We start from the raw sequence: 13,102 nt of genomic DNA, 5'->3' as shown, positions 1-13,102 counted from the left end.
CGTGTCTTGGATGCCAGGAGCCAGGCTTGAGACAGAGCTGTTCAGGCCCATGGAAGGAACATGAGCTGACTTGGCAAGTAAGATCTCCTGCTTCTGCCATTAAAGAGAGAAAGAAGAGCAGAAAGACTCTTAACACAAATCTGCTAGACCAAGGTGTACGCCGGCTTCTTTTAAATGGTGGTTTAACTCTAGCATGGGAGGGGAAGGTTTTCAGCATCTAAGACCATGGCCTGCCCTTGGGTTTATCCTTCTCCAACTGCAAGCTCTAGAGTCCTTTGAACCTCTCCAAAGCAAACATCACAGAAACTGCAGAGATATCCTGGCAGAGGAGAGCTTTCTCCCCAAGCGTTTCTTCATCAATACATCCTCCTGGAGCCCTGCATAACTCCAAGGGACAGATGAAAGAAAACAGCCCCCTGGGGACCACTGTTTCTGCTCCAGGGTTGACAGGGCTGGGATGCTAGGGCTTCTTGGGATGTTTTCTAATGGAGAAATAATATGGCCCATTGACTGTTGCCCCTTCCTGAAATCCAAGTTTGAATTTTCCTTTGGTAACACTGGTTGTTCTTAGCTATGACTGGCTGATTTGTAGAAAATACTGCATATGCATGTATGCCAATGTATGCATGTGTATACCAACACATCTTCCAAAGCTAGAAGCTTCTTATGATTAAGGAAATGAAGAAGATGAGAGACAATGTAATTTTTATTCACTGTGTAGTCTCTGCTAGGGCAAGTAGATAGAGACCTCAAGTGGGCAGTTCCACTTCAGAAACATTACAGGCTCTTTGAGAAGTTTATCTCAGAAGAGCAATATAAATCATGAATATTGTAATTATAAGTAACCAGCAAAGGTTACTATTGATTTCCTACTAGCCAATCTCATCTATATATATTTGCATTTGAAGCCAATTTATTTATATAACTGCATTAAGAAAACTTAGATATAATGTAGAATACCTCATTGTGTTTTGGTGAGAAAACCCAAGACTGTGATGTTAACGTTGTAGGTAAAGGTAAAGGTGGGGGAAGTCAGACCCTTTTAGTTTAGGTCCTTGACATCATCAATAAAAGAACTTAGAGGATGTGTGAAAAGCCCAGCAAGAAAAGTTAATTTAGGAAGAGGGTGTGTAAAAAAGCAACAGTGTGCTCCAGGGAGTAGCATGAGTGGCTTCGTGAGCAAGGTCCACACGGGGACAGTCGGAGTGTTCCTTGTATGGGTCAGAGGATGCTCTGAGCAGAGGATTGTCTCTAGGGTGGGCTGGCTTTATTGTTTCTTCTTTTGATGGGGGTCAGATCCTAAGATTCCAGTCAGGTTCTATCAGCCAAAAGCATCCACAACCGGTGCCTGAAGTCAGGCATGGCACACAGTGGGGACAAGGGGGTGGGAGGGGATTTCTTTGGTTTGCCCTACTGATGGAGCAACACTTGCTGGACATCACATGCTGGTCATGGGGAAACTGTCTGCTCTGGGTTTTTTGTGGCTGGTAGAGATATTTTAAGATCTGGAGAACATCCCAACAAACAAAGTCCTGCCTGTCTCTGTACCTTGGAATCCTTTCTTCATTAACTACATAGTCAAGAAAATTCTGCCTAAAGTTCTCTGGAGTCTTACTAGGAAGTTGTGGTAGTCCTCGCCATCTAGATTCTACACTATTCTAGATTCATCCTCTTCTGCATTCCATGCTATTCTAGATTTACTGCTTATTTCTTTTCTTTGTTCCTCTGTCCCAAGGGAGGGGAACTAAACCCAGAAGTCTTCTGTTGTTTTGCCTCTGATATCTATACATGAGGTGAAAACATCACTTTTTCCATTCTCCTCATATTGAAGTAACACAGCCCCATTTTCTGGGAGACCTTTTCATTTCTCCAGTGAAGAAAACCTATGTGTTCTAACCATCTTCACCTCTGATGACGGGAGGCCTTCTTAAGCATGACCCACCAGGCATGGCTTTGGCCCTGTCATCAACTTAGGCAGATATTGACGAGTAAAAGGTAAAACGAGTTCCTCATGAGTCTATGCAAATGTGTTGCCATTTAATGTAAAAGAACTTGGGGATAAAAAGTGCCATGCCTCCATTCTGAAAGGTCGGTGAGGATGAGACTGTTGTTTACAGAGATCTCAAGGCATTTGAGCAAGTTTGTTAATGGTGAGAGACAGTTCAGAAAAGCAGGAAGTTCATCTTAACACAGCAGACAAGGGAAATAATATCAACAATATCCCAAACCATATCAATGCCTTTCAGATGGCATGCCTGTTTTTCCTTCAGAACTTTACCCCTGGGCTGAAATGGCTCCTGAAACATATTTATTCAGTCCCTGAGGCCATCTGGAAGTTGTCTGAGAAATATCACTTTGGAGGCCCCACATGTTCCTTGAACTATCAGTAGCTCACCCTTGGGGGCAAGCTCTTTCTCTGGGATTCCGAGACTGGCCTTCTGTGCTAACAATCCTGTTTCTAAGCTCTGAGTTAACGTAGGAATTTTGACTTAAGCATGAGGTGAAGCAGCAACCAGCTGCCAGTAAGTAGCAAGACTGAAGACTATGGTGTGATTTATTGCTGCATCCAAGGTTGTCCTAACCCCTTCTAAGACAGAATGTTCAAAGACTTAATATGGATTTAATTGGTGTTTCCTCGACAGACAGTAACATGTATGGTGACAAGAGCTTTGACAATTCCTTAGGGTCATCACATTACATTTACATTAATAATGCTTGACCTGAACAAATTTGATCAAGGGAGGCTGACCTTTTCCTTGGAGTGATAATAGTTCTTTCCATGAAGCTCTCAGAGTGACTTGTAACAGGCCACAAGAGCTGGGCTGAGGTTTGGCAGCTGGAATGAGGAGGAAGGATGATTATCAGGGAGAGGTCAGAAGTGAAGTGAAGGGCAGTTCCCAGGTGACAACTGAGCTGCAGGGAAGGGGGGACAGGGGAGGAAGGCTGAGCCTGAGCCTCCTGCTACCTGTCAGGGCGCCTGACTGAGAATAGACAGTAGGCATGGCCGCAGTAAGTGTGGTCACCAATAGGCATGGCCAGCAGTAGGTGTGGCCACCAATAGGCATGGCCAGCAGTAGGTGTGGCCACCAATAGGCATGGCCAGCAGTAAGTGTGGTCACCAATAGGCATGGCTGGCAGTAGGTGTGGTCACCAATAGGCATGGCCAGCAGTAGGTGTGGTCACCAATGGGCATGGCCGGCAGTGGGCATGGCATCTCTAGGAAGTCTTTGCCTCTAAAACACTTTGAGTCTCTGGCCTGGGGAAGCAGCACTCTTGATTTGCTGCAGAAATCACATTTTATGGTCTCACAAAAACTATAGTGTCCCAGATATGGCAACGCTATTAAGGGGCATTGTCAGTGGTCTAATTCAACACTACTTCTCTTTTGAGGATCCATGACTTCTGAAAAGGAGCATACTGAGGTCACTGCCAGGGATATTCTGTTAACTCAGCCTTGTCTCTAAACTGTAGGAAGTATGGATAGGAGCTACAGTATTGTGGGAGGCAGTTTCTGATATAGCATGCCATTCTTTAGCTAAATTCACCCAACCATGTGGAGTTCTTGCCATTTCAGTTAGCTGGTGACCAATGTTTATTCCTACCAGGCCCAAGAGCTATCTGAGGTTGCTTCCATGACCCCTATGCACCATATTGATGAATGACATATGGAATTCTCTCTCCTCCTCCAGATATGTCTAGTTCCATTGCCCTATTCAAGGGTACAGATAAGATGAGGCAGTCCTTCAGGGGTGTTCTGACGTCAAGAAGGCCATGGAACCTCAGGTCTCTCTGTAGATCTTCTCCCAAGTCTTTTCTGTTCTGTGCAGAGAATATTTGCATGATTTTTGCCTCAAACTGGCTTTCATATTAGCAACAAACTTTTGTTTGGGTGGGGGCTCTCCCATTATCTTAAGTTTTCAGAATTGCCTCTTCCCAATCCAGGACAAGATCTAGATCTGAGGTGTGAGGTGGGGAGCACAGAATGGGAAATATGGGGTGGACCTAAAGGGATGGGGAGCATGGGGTAGGGGACATGGGGTGGGGGGCATGGGGTAGGGGCATGGGGTGGGGGCATGGGGTGGGGGCACAGGGTGGGGGCCATGGGGTAGGGGGCATGGGGTAGAGACATGGAGTGGGGGCACAGGGTGGGGACATGGAGTAGGGGCACAGGGTGGGGGCACAGGGTGGGGGCATGGGGTGGGAGGCATCCCTCTTGGGTACTCAGGCAACTCTTCCTCTCTTCCTTCCCTGTGCCCCACCGCTTGGGGCCTCAGTATTGATCAGTATTGAGTTCAGGGGTGGGGGAGCGGGAGGACCTGACTACTTACCCCATCTTAATTTAAGAGCCCCATTCTTTCCTGAGTTTGGTGTTTTCAAGATAAGAAGTGTCTAACTTGTAAATGGGAAGTGTCTTGTGTCTCTTTCAGCCTTTTTTTGAAGTCAGAACCAAGCGGTTGTGTTTTTTGCTCTTTTCACTGATCTGGCATCTTTCCTTTGGTGTGACTCCTGAATTGCTGGTGGGGGATAAAATCATCCTCGAATAGCTCTGAATGCTTCTTATTATGTTTCTCAATCACCTTATGACCATGGTTACCTCTCTGATCTCATCAAGCCAGGCCAGCCTCAGAATCATAAACTCACAGTTGTTCAACAAAACAGCAACAGAAACCAAAGAAAAGAAAAATGTCCAAAAGAAGAGATGAGAGGCAGGGCGTACAGCACAGTAGTGAAGCTCCTGCGTGGTGTGCAAGCCTAGAGGCGAATCTCAAGCAAAAAGATAGAAAGAGAGGGAAGGTTCTGGAACTCTTCTCAGCCTAAGTTTAGTGTTTGATATTTGCCAGGACTAATAACCAGGACAGTCGGGAAGCCACTTCTTAGACTGTCACTGGTCAGCTGCAGGGTATTGCAGCTGTCCTTCCTTCCATTCTTAGCAAAGATGTGAGGGAAGTCCTTAGTGCTGGGTGCATGATTCTTCACAGTGGAGAAAACTAAAAAGAAAGTAGAAGTCTCTTAAGGATGGCTCTAAGGTACCCTCTTTGGGTTAGCTAGTGGGTCTCCTCCCCTTCTAACCCTGGGCCCTCCCAGCCTGCCTCACCACCACTCTCCAGTAGAGCCAGACCCTCCCTCTCTGAGCTTGGCAGCCTTGCCATGGACATCCTACACCCGGAGAGGCGTGGTGCTTTCCTGGGTGGAGGGAGGACTCTGAGTGACTGTGGGGTTCCAGGTGAGGAAGGGTCTCACCTTCTGCTCTCATACCTGTCTCTGCAGCACCCATGTTTTGTGAAGAAGAGGCCACGTGCATGACCCCATCTCCACTTCAGCATCTACAGTAGATTATATTTGTACAGACTTACAACCATTGACCTATGCATGTGATTATGAATGTGTGTGAGCACACGGTGCACATGCACTTGAATGTACACACTGTGGAGGCCAGAGGTCAACATCAGGTATCTTCCTCAATTGCTTCTCCATCTTATTTTTTTGAGACAGGGTCTCTCACTGACTCTGAAGCTCACTGACTTGGCTACACTGGCCAGCCAGCAAGCCCTTCAGATCTACCTGTCTCTATCTACCCTGTTCTCCAATGTTGGGGTTACAGATGGACACTGCAGGGATCTGGACTCAGGTCCCCAAGCTTTGCACAGTAAGCTTTACCCAGTGAGCCATCTCCCTAGTCCCCAGTGATCTTCATCCAGTTCCCGTATACCAGAGGAAAACCCCAGAGCATCCCTGGGAGAGACTTGCCCAGACTCAGACAATTAGGTCACTGGACTCCAGGTCTCTGTTTATAGCCTTGGGTCACATTCAGCTCACCTCAGCCTGGATAAGGCAAGTCTCCGAGTGCTGGGAGTTTCCCTTGGGTCTGAAATCATTGACTGAATCTTACAGTGTCAACCACAAGGCAGACAGCATCATCATATTCTTGTAACCAGAAGGGTTTGAATGGCACTTTAATACAGTATCCTCCTCTGCCCTCTCTGAAGGAGGAGGTGGAGAGATCGGGCGGCTCTCTAAGAGCAACTCCACCTCCTTCCGGAAGCTCAGCTTAGCTTTTGGAGAAGGGATATGAGTTCAGATACCCTGAGAAATGCCAGGAAAGGCCAGAAGGACTCACTGGAGGCCTGACATGCTGCAGAAGGGAGCAAGACCAGCGCATGCTGGGCTCAGGGAGGCAGGAGAGCTGCAGCTTTTGGCAGCAGGGCTTGCTAAGGGGGAAATAACAGCTTCCCCGCAGCCAAGCTATTTCCAACAGTAGAAAGATTCTAGACAGCGATTTTCTCTTCTCAAATGGTGTTTTCCACCTGAGAGAGAGATTCTGTGGGGGGAGAGAGTCTCGGGTTGACAGAGGGTTGTCTAATTCTATTACTTATCACAAGTGGATCTGGGGAAATGTGTTTAAATGGGAACACGAGACAGTGCAGAGGAGACAGAGTACAGTTCCTCCTAGCTGTAACATCTCAATGGAAAACTCCTTAAAGAAAACCCTGCTGCCCAGGCTCCAAGAGCAGTGGTTCTCAACCCGTGGGTCACAACCCCTTTGGGGGTCAAAAGACCTTTACGCAGGGGGTCACCTATGACCATTGGAAAACACACGTATTTATATTATGATTCATAATAGTAGCTAATTACAGTTATGAAATAACAATGAAAATAATTTTATGGTTGGGGGTCACCACAACATGAGGAACTATGTAAAGGGCCACAGCATTAGGAAGGTTGAGACCCATTGTGTTAGAAGCTTGGAGGTTGTCTTTGCGTCCTGGAGAGAATGCTGTACTTAATGCCTGTGGTGTAACAGGGTGAAGGCCCCAGGCTTGCAAACCCATGATTTAAAAGCAGTTTACAGCAACCTTTCCTACCCATTCTCGCACATTGCTTATTATTCTGTTCCACACTGTAGTCAGAAATTAAATGTACGAGGGAGCATTTAAGTTTTAGGGACCAGTTATTCCAAATGTCAGGATTTAAAAGAAAGAAAGAAAAAACCTTGGAAATTAAATTGGCAGCTGACTAAAGAATTTAAGTTCCCTGATCAGGACTCTGAATTAAATGCTGGATTTGGCTTTGGTCTCTGCTTCTGTTTGTGGGACCAACTCTGGGAAGGGAGACCACAGATTTCCCTGATCCCCCTAATGCCTATTTGATATTAACTGATCAGAGAAAGCTGGGAGTGAAAAAAAAAGAGGGGTAAACTGAGGCATGGCTGGAGTTCAGAGGATAGGATGGAAGCATAATCTAGAAATTAGGGGCTTTGGTTATTTGCTTAAACTACTCTTAAGTTCTTTACACATTACACATCCAGACTGGAGAGATGCCTCTGCTTACAGGGTGCTTCCCGCTCTTCCAAAAGGCCTGGTTGCTGTTCCCAACAGCCATGCTGAGGGGCTCACACTGCCTGGAACTCCAGCTCCAGCTCCAGTGCCCTCCTCTGGCCTCCACAGGAACCCACACTCGAATGTATGTGCTCCCCACAGAGACATAAAAACACACATAACTAAAAATGAAATAAACATTTAAAAAATTATGTGGTAATGCACAATCTTATGTAAAATCTAAATGCTATGAAGAACATGCTTATTACTCTCGTATCTAACCTGCTTTCTGAAAATGCCTCCAATTTTACACACACACACACACACACACACACACACACACACACACACACACACACACACGAATGTATGAACACACATATATACACTCTATTTTTGTTGTGGTTGTTTGTTTTTCAAGACAGGGTTTCTCTGTATAGCCCTGACTGTCCTAGAACTCACTCTGTAGACCAGACCTTGAACACAGAGATCCACCTGTCTCTGCCTCCTGAGTGCTGGGATTAAAGGCATGTGCCACCACAGCCTGTCTACACTCTATTTTTTAAACTTTAGTCAAATTGGGCTGTTTTGTATCCTAACTTTTGTGTATCATGAATGTTTCTTATATAATAACAGATCTTTCCATGCGTCTGTGTGTGGATATATGTCTCTCTTTATGTTCCTATTAATGATCACAGCCACCTGCCTCGCTATTACCTACAACAACAGACCATATACACACTGGCCACTCAGCATCTGCATGTGGCTTTCCACAGGCACAGCAAGCGTGACATGTTCCAAGGCAAACCTCCTCCTGCAGGAGGTGCCACTTTAATTCATTAGCTCTGCTTTTCCACTGGTGACAGTAAGAACCTCTTCCTTGCATGTCACATGAAACTGACCAGCAAATCACATTGGTACAATTTCCACATACATTTTCAAGTGTACTGCTTCCCGCCACCACTACTGTGACTCTGAGAGAGGGTTTTATTTTAATCTCTTCAGATTGGTCTCTGGGGCCTGTGTCATCTCTAAACATAGTAGCCTGGCTGACCTATGACATGTGAGTGATTACATGCCACTGCTATCCAGGGCACAACAACAACTGATTTCCCACCTTATTCAGATTAACTGAAAAACTAAAGACACCTTGGTGAGGTTCGAAGCCCTGCACGGGCTGATTTATGCCCCTGTCGTCTGCTCTTGACCCACTTGCTTACTCAGCTTCAAGTTCACGGCCTCCATTAGGCCTCCACGTGCAGTTCACGTCACTCTGCCCATAACCCTGTCTTCCTCAGACAGCGCTCTTTCCACCTTTAACAGATGTCGCTTTCTTAGCAAACTTTCTCCAGTTCTTGTTGCTCCTTCTCTATTGTTCTCCATAGCATTTATGACCCTCCAATAGATCCCTTTTACTGCCTGTCCTGCTCACTGTCTTGCCTAGCCAGAATGGAAGCTCCATGAAAGCATGTTGTCTAGAGTCTCAGTAACTGTCAAAAGTTGGATGAGCCTGCTTTTTGTGCTTTAAAGTTATCTGCTGCATGTATGTGTATATGTGTGTATATATGTGTATGTATGCATGTGTGTATATGTGTTCTTGTGTGTATGTGTGTGTATGCATATATGTCTGTGGGTATGTGTGTGTTTCTGTTCCATTAATTCCAATGTTTAAAAGTTCTTTAAAGAGACTATTGTAGCACAAGATAGCCTGTAGTAGGCACTCAACATGTGAACCATGTTTAATTACTTAATTCTTCCAATGAATGATGTCATTTCTATGGCTGGTTAGGAAATTTAAGATTTGAATAGATAATAATGCTGAGGGTTAAGTCTTTTCTGGAGCTCTCATTATCACCCTCTCATTAGACTGTGTTCTTAACCTATTTCAAATATCCATGAGTGCTAAGCTTCCTTTGGAAAGTGAAAAAGGTCCACATGTTACAATATATATGTCCAAACACATGCATGCCCATACATGCCCATGTCTACATATGTCCATGCCTATGCATGCCCACACACATGCATACTCCTATATATGTCCATTCACATGCTGCCCCTACATGCTCATTCATGTGCATCATACCCATATACATGCATGTACATGCCCATACATGCCCTCACACAAACATATCCTCCACATGCATGCCCATGTATGCCCTTATACAAGCATGCCCTCACACAAGCATGCCCTCCACATGGATGCACATGCATGCCCACATATGTGAACAACATACACATCTATGCTTGTTAAACTCATTTTACTGTGTTTTTGGTACTGAGAGGCTATGGCCCTTTTCTGATATGACATTCCTCACTGATGGGATTTTTCCAAGGTGAGAGACATACTATCCTCACTCATTTTCTCCTCTGTCTTTCAGCATGTGTGCGTAGCTCTCTGAAGTTTATCAAAACACTGCCACGAGCTCGTTGTCCCTGCCACATTGTGCTTTTCTGATAGTCTCAAGTTTCCGACCTAGCTCCTTGAAGATAAAAATTCATTTGTAATCTGTCCTGAAGTCAACTGTTCTTCCATGGCTCGGCTATCTGCTGCTGTGAAAAAGATAGCGCTGCACAATATGAAATAAATTGAAATTAGAGTCACAGGGAAGCATGTGGCAGCCGCACCACCAAGGGGCTGCTTGGCGAAATAGTGCCTGTTTCCTGGGCTCCATGAGCAGGACTAGGAGCTGGGCCTTTGACAGGGTGGGAAACGGAGGACAGTGCAGGCAAGTGAGATTAAGTTAGCTGTGTTTTACCTATAAATGTCACAAAATACAACAGCTCTGTAAACAGCAGTCTCAGCATGGTATCAATCTCCTCATCCTGTACCACCATCTTCATTAGGTGACAACAGCGTCTTCTGCCTGAATGTCAATCATCAGAATGATGTCATTGTCTGTTACCTGTATATTATCATTATCATCAGTTTGGCATCACTGTCCTCTGCCTGAGTGCCATCATCAGTATGACATCATCAGTATGATGTCATTGTTCTTTGCTCGTATACTATCATCACCATCAGTCTACTATTAGCATCCTCTGCCTGTGTGTTACCATCAGTCTGACATCACTGTCCTCTGTTCTCTGCCTGCGTTTTGTCAACAGTACAAACATAGTCATGATCATAATGGTTCTCTGTTGCAAAACCCAATGTGGCAATTTGACATGAAGTGGGCAGGGATGCCACTTTGATTGGATGTGAAGGAGGCAGGGATGCCACTTTGGTTGGTATGAAGGGGGCAGGAATGCCCCTTTGATTGGATGTGAAGGAGGCAGGGATGCCACTTTGATTGGATGTGAAGGAGGCAGGGATGCCACTTTGATTGGATGTGAAAGGGACAGGAATGCCACTTTGATTGGATGTGAAAGGGACAGGGATGCCACTTTGGCTGTTCCACTTAGAGGATATATATCAAGGACAGATAAAGTCAAGGCTCACAATTTTCTTAAATATGCAGTGAGAGATACCCAGATCCTTTGGGACTACAAGCAGAATCAACACCAAGAGCCACACCCTAACTGGGATGGTGTGGTTCTTCTCCTAGTCCCCATGGGTAGGCTCCCAGTGGCCCTTCTGTTTGAAGAGAGTCTTACAGCAAGAAAAGGTGGATGTACTACTTATTATCATCATGATTTCAAGACCTAGAAAGACCTAGAGTGAGAAGTGGCTTCAGAACAGGCCAGGGAGCTGTGTGAAGAAGAGGCCAGGCAGTTAGGAGCCAGGACCAGGGGTTCTGCAGAAAGTGCAAACCCTGCTTCTCAGATACCCATAGAGCAAGCACAGGCATGGTGAAGAAGTGCTTTCTTCAGTGCTGACTGCCTTTTACCTTGTGGAAGATCATATGAAGAGCTATCTAGCTCTCCCGTGGGGCATCAGCCCAGGCAGCAGGGAGCCTGTTTCTTCTCCTCCCTAGTCTGGAGAGAACCAAGTGTTAGTGCCTCCATGGCCCAGCTGTAATCTGTCTGCTTGAGTCTCCTAAAGTCCCTTGCCACCAGATGTGGCAAAGTGAGGCTGGCAACTAAGCCCCCTGAGCCCAACTTGGAATGCGGTGCGAGTGCAGCCCTAGCCTCAGTGGCCACACAGGCAGGGAGTATTGACTCTGTGAAAACAGATTTAAAAGTTGAATGTCAAAGACCAGAAAATTAGTGTTGCAGGGAGTTTGATTAGAACACCAATCAAGGGCCAGTGCAACAAACGTGTCTTAAAATTGATTTAAGATAAATTTAAAGGGAGATAAAAAGTCATTGGTATGGGGCCATGAAACTGTTAATTTAAGAAGATTCCTGATGCTGAACAGGGTTGGCTCCATGTCTCTGTATCTCTTCAAATCCAGGCATGTATTGGTCCTAGCCTAGGCTTATGGAGGGAGTTTTCAGAGCTCCAGGGCAGAAGCATAGGGGAGCTAGCTTCCTACCCCAGCTTTCTTGGCAGGCTTGACATCTGGACCTTAGCCTCCAGGAAGGATCTGTCATTGTCCTTCCCGTAGGCCTAACCCTCAGCCTCCATATCAGTGGCAACTCTTATAGGTTCCCTTGCCTGCCATGTACTGCTGTGGGTCACACCTGCCAGTCTATCCTCTCTACTTAGACCCACAATCCCAGTTCTACCCACACACCATCCTTGTCTTTGTACACATGCCTTGCACAGTGGATTAAATTAGGTCGCCTCTAGTCACGTGTGGGATGAGTTCACTAATCAAATACATAGGCTCATGTTTGCTGTGGGATGTTAATGTATGTCCTGTGGGAGCCCTTCTTGGGTTCCTTGTGGCGTTACCCAGCAGGTTTGCATAGAGGATGATTAGGATCATGGGCCTGAGTGCAGGTGTCTGAGATGGTCTGCACTTGGCTGTACTGGGGGATGGTCTGTATGTCAAGTTGCTTTGATTGGTCAATAAATAAAACCTGATTGGTCGTGGCTGGGCAGGAAGTGTAGGCGGGACTAACAGGGAGGAGAAATAAAAGAACAGGAAGGCAGAAGGAGACGCTGCCAGCCACTGCCAGGACAAGCAGCATGTGAAGATGCTGGTAAGCCACGAGCCGCGTGGCAAGGTATAGATTTGTAGAAATGCGTTACTTTAAGATATAGGAACAGTTAACAGGAGGCCTGCCACGGCCATACAGTTTGTAAGCAATATAAGTCTCTGTGTTTGCTTGGTTGGGTCTGAGTGGCTGTGGGACTGGCGGGTGACAGAGATTTGTCCTGACTGTGGGCAAGGCAGGAAAACTCTAGCTACACATGTTGTTATCTTTTACTTAATAAAACTTTCCTTTCTTGAGAATTTGACACATGTATGTGATGAATGTGATCAAACAGCCCCTATTTCCCTCTCTGACTCCTGAGAAATAGCCCTCAACAAACCCCACTACAATATCTACGTCCTCTTTTGAGTGCCTACAGCTGGGCCCCCTGTGGGGGAATGGGTCCCTAGACTAAGAGTCATACCCTTCAAGAACATGCTCTCTGAAGTCCCTGAGCAAATGGCTCTGAGCTTGATCTTGGTCTGGCAGTTCACTTCAGTGTGCGTTTTAGAGGCTCCTCTGGTTGGAACCAGATGCCTCTTGACTTCAATGGTGGAGGTGGACCTGTCTATGTTCTGCTTACCCAAGACATCTGGAGAAACATGTATTATTGCTTTGGATCTTGCTTTGGTAGCAGACGCAGAGTGTTCTTTGGGATGCCACATGGTGATCGGGGTTCTGTTGGGCTTTGTGAGAACATGGGCCATTTCTAGGCAAAGGAGGGAGCACCTGGTGGTTGCGAGATTTTTTTTTCACTTGAGTCA

At 46.0% G+C, this 13,102-nt stretch overlaps 1 protein-coding gene across 2 annotated transcripts in view; it reads left to right on the top strand.

Annotated features, from left to right (window-relative positions):
* Positions 1 to 13,102, top strand: part of Spock1 (SPARC (osteonectin), cwcv and kazal like domains proteoglycan 1) — a 494,127-nt gene that overhangs the window by 411,122 nt on the left and 69,903 nt on the right. The window lies entirely within an intron of this gene.

The sequence above is a fragment of the Peromyscus maniculatus genome, chromosome 5, assembly GCF_049852395.1.
Source record: "Peromyscus maniculatus bairdii isolate BWxNUB_F1_BW_parent chromosome 5, HU_Pman_BW_mat_3.1, whole genome shotgun sequence".
Classification (NCBI taxonomy): domain Eukaryota; kingdom Metazoa; phylum Chordata; class Mammalia; order Rodentia; family Cricetidae; genus Peromyscus; species Peromyscus maniculatus.
Note: the sequence above shows the minus strand (reverse complement) of the source record. Positions and strands in the feature narration are given on the sequence as shown.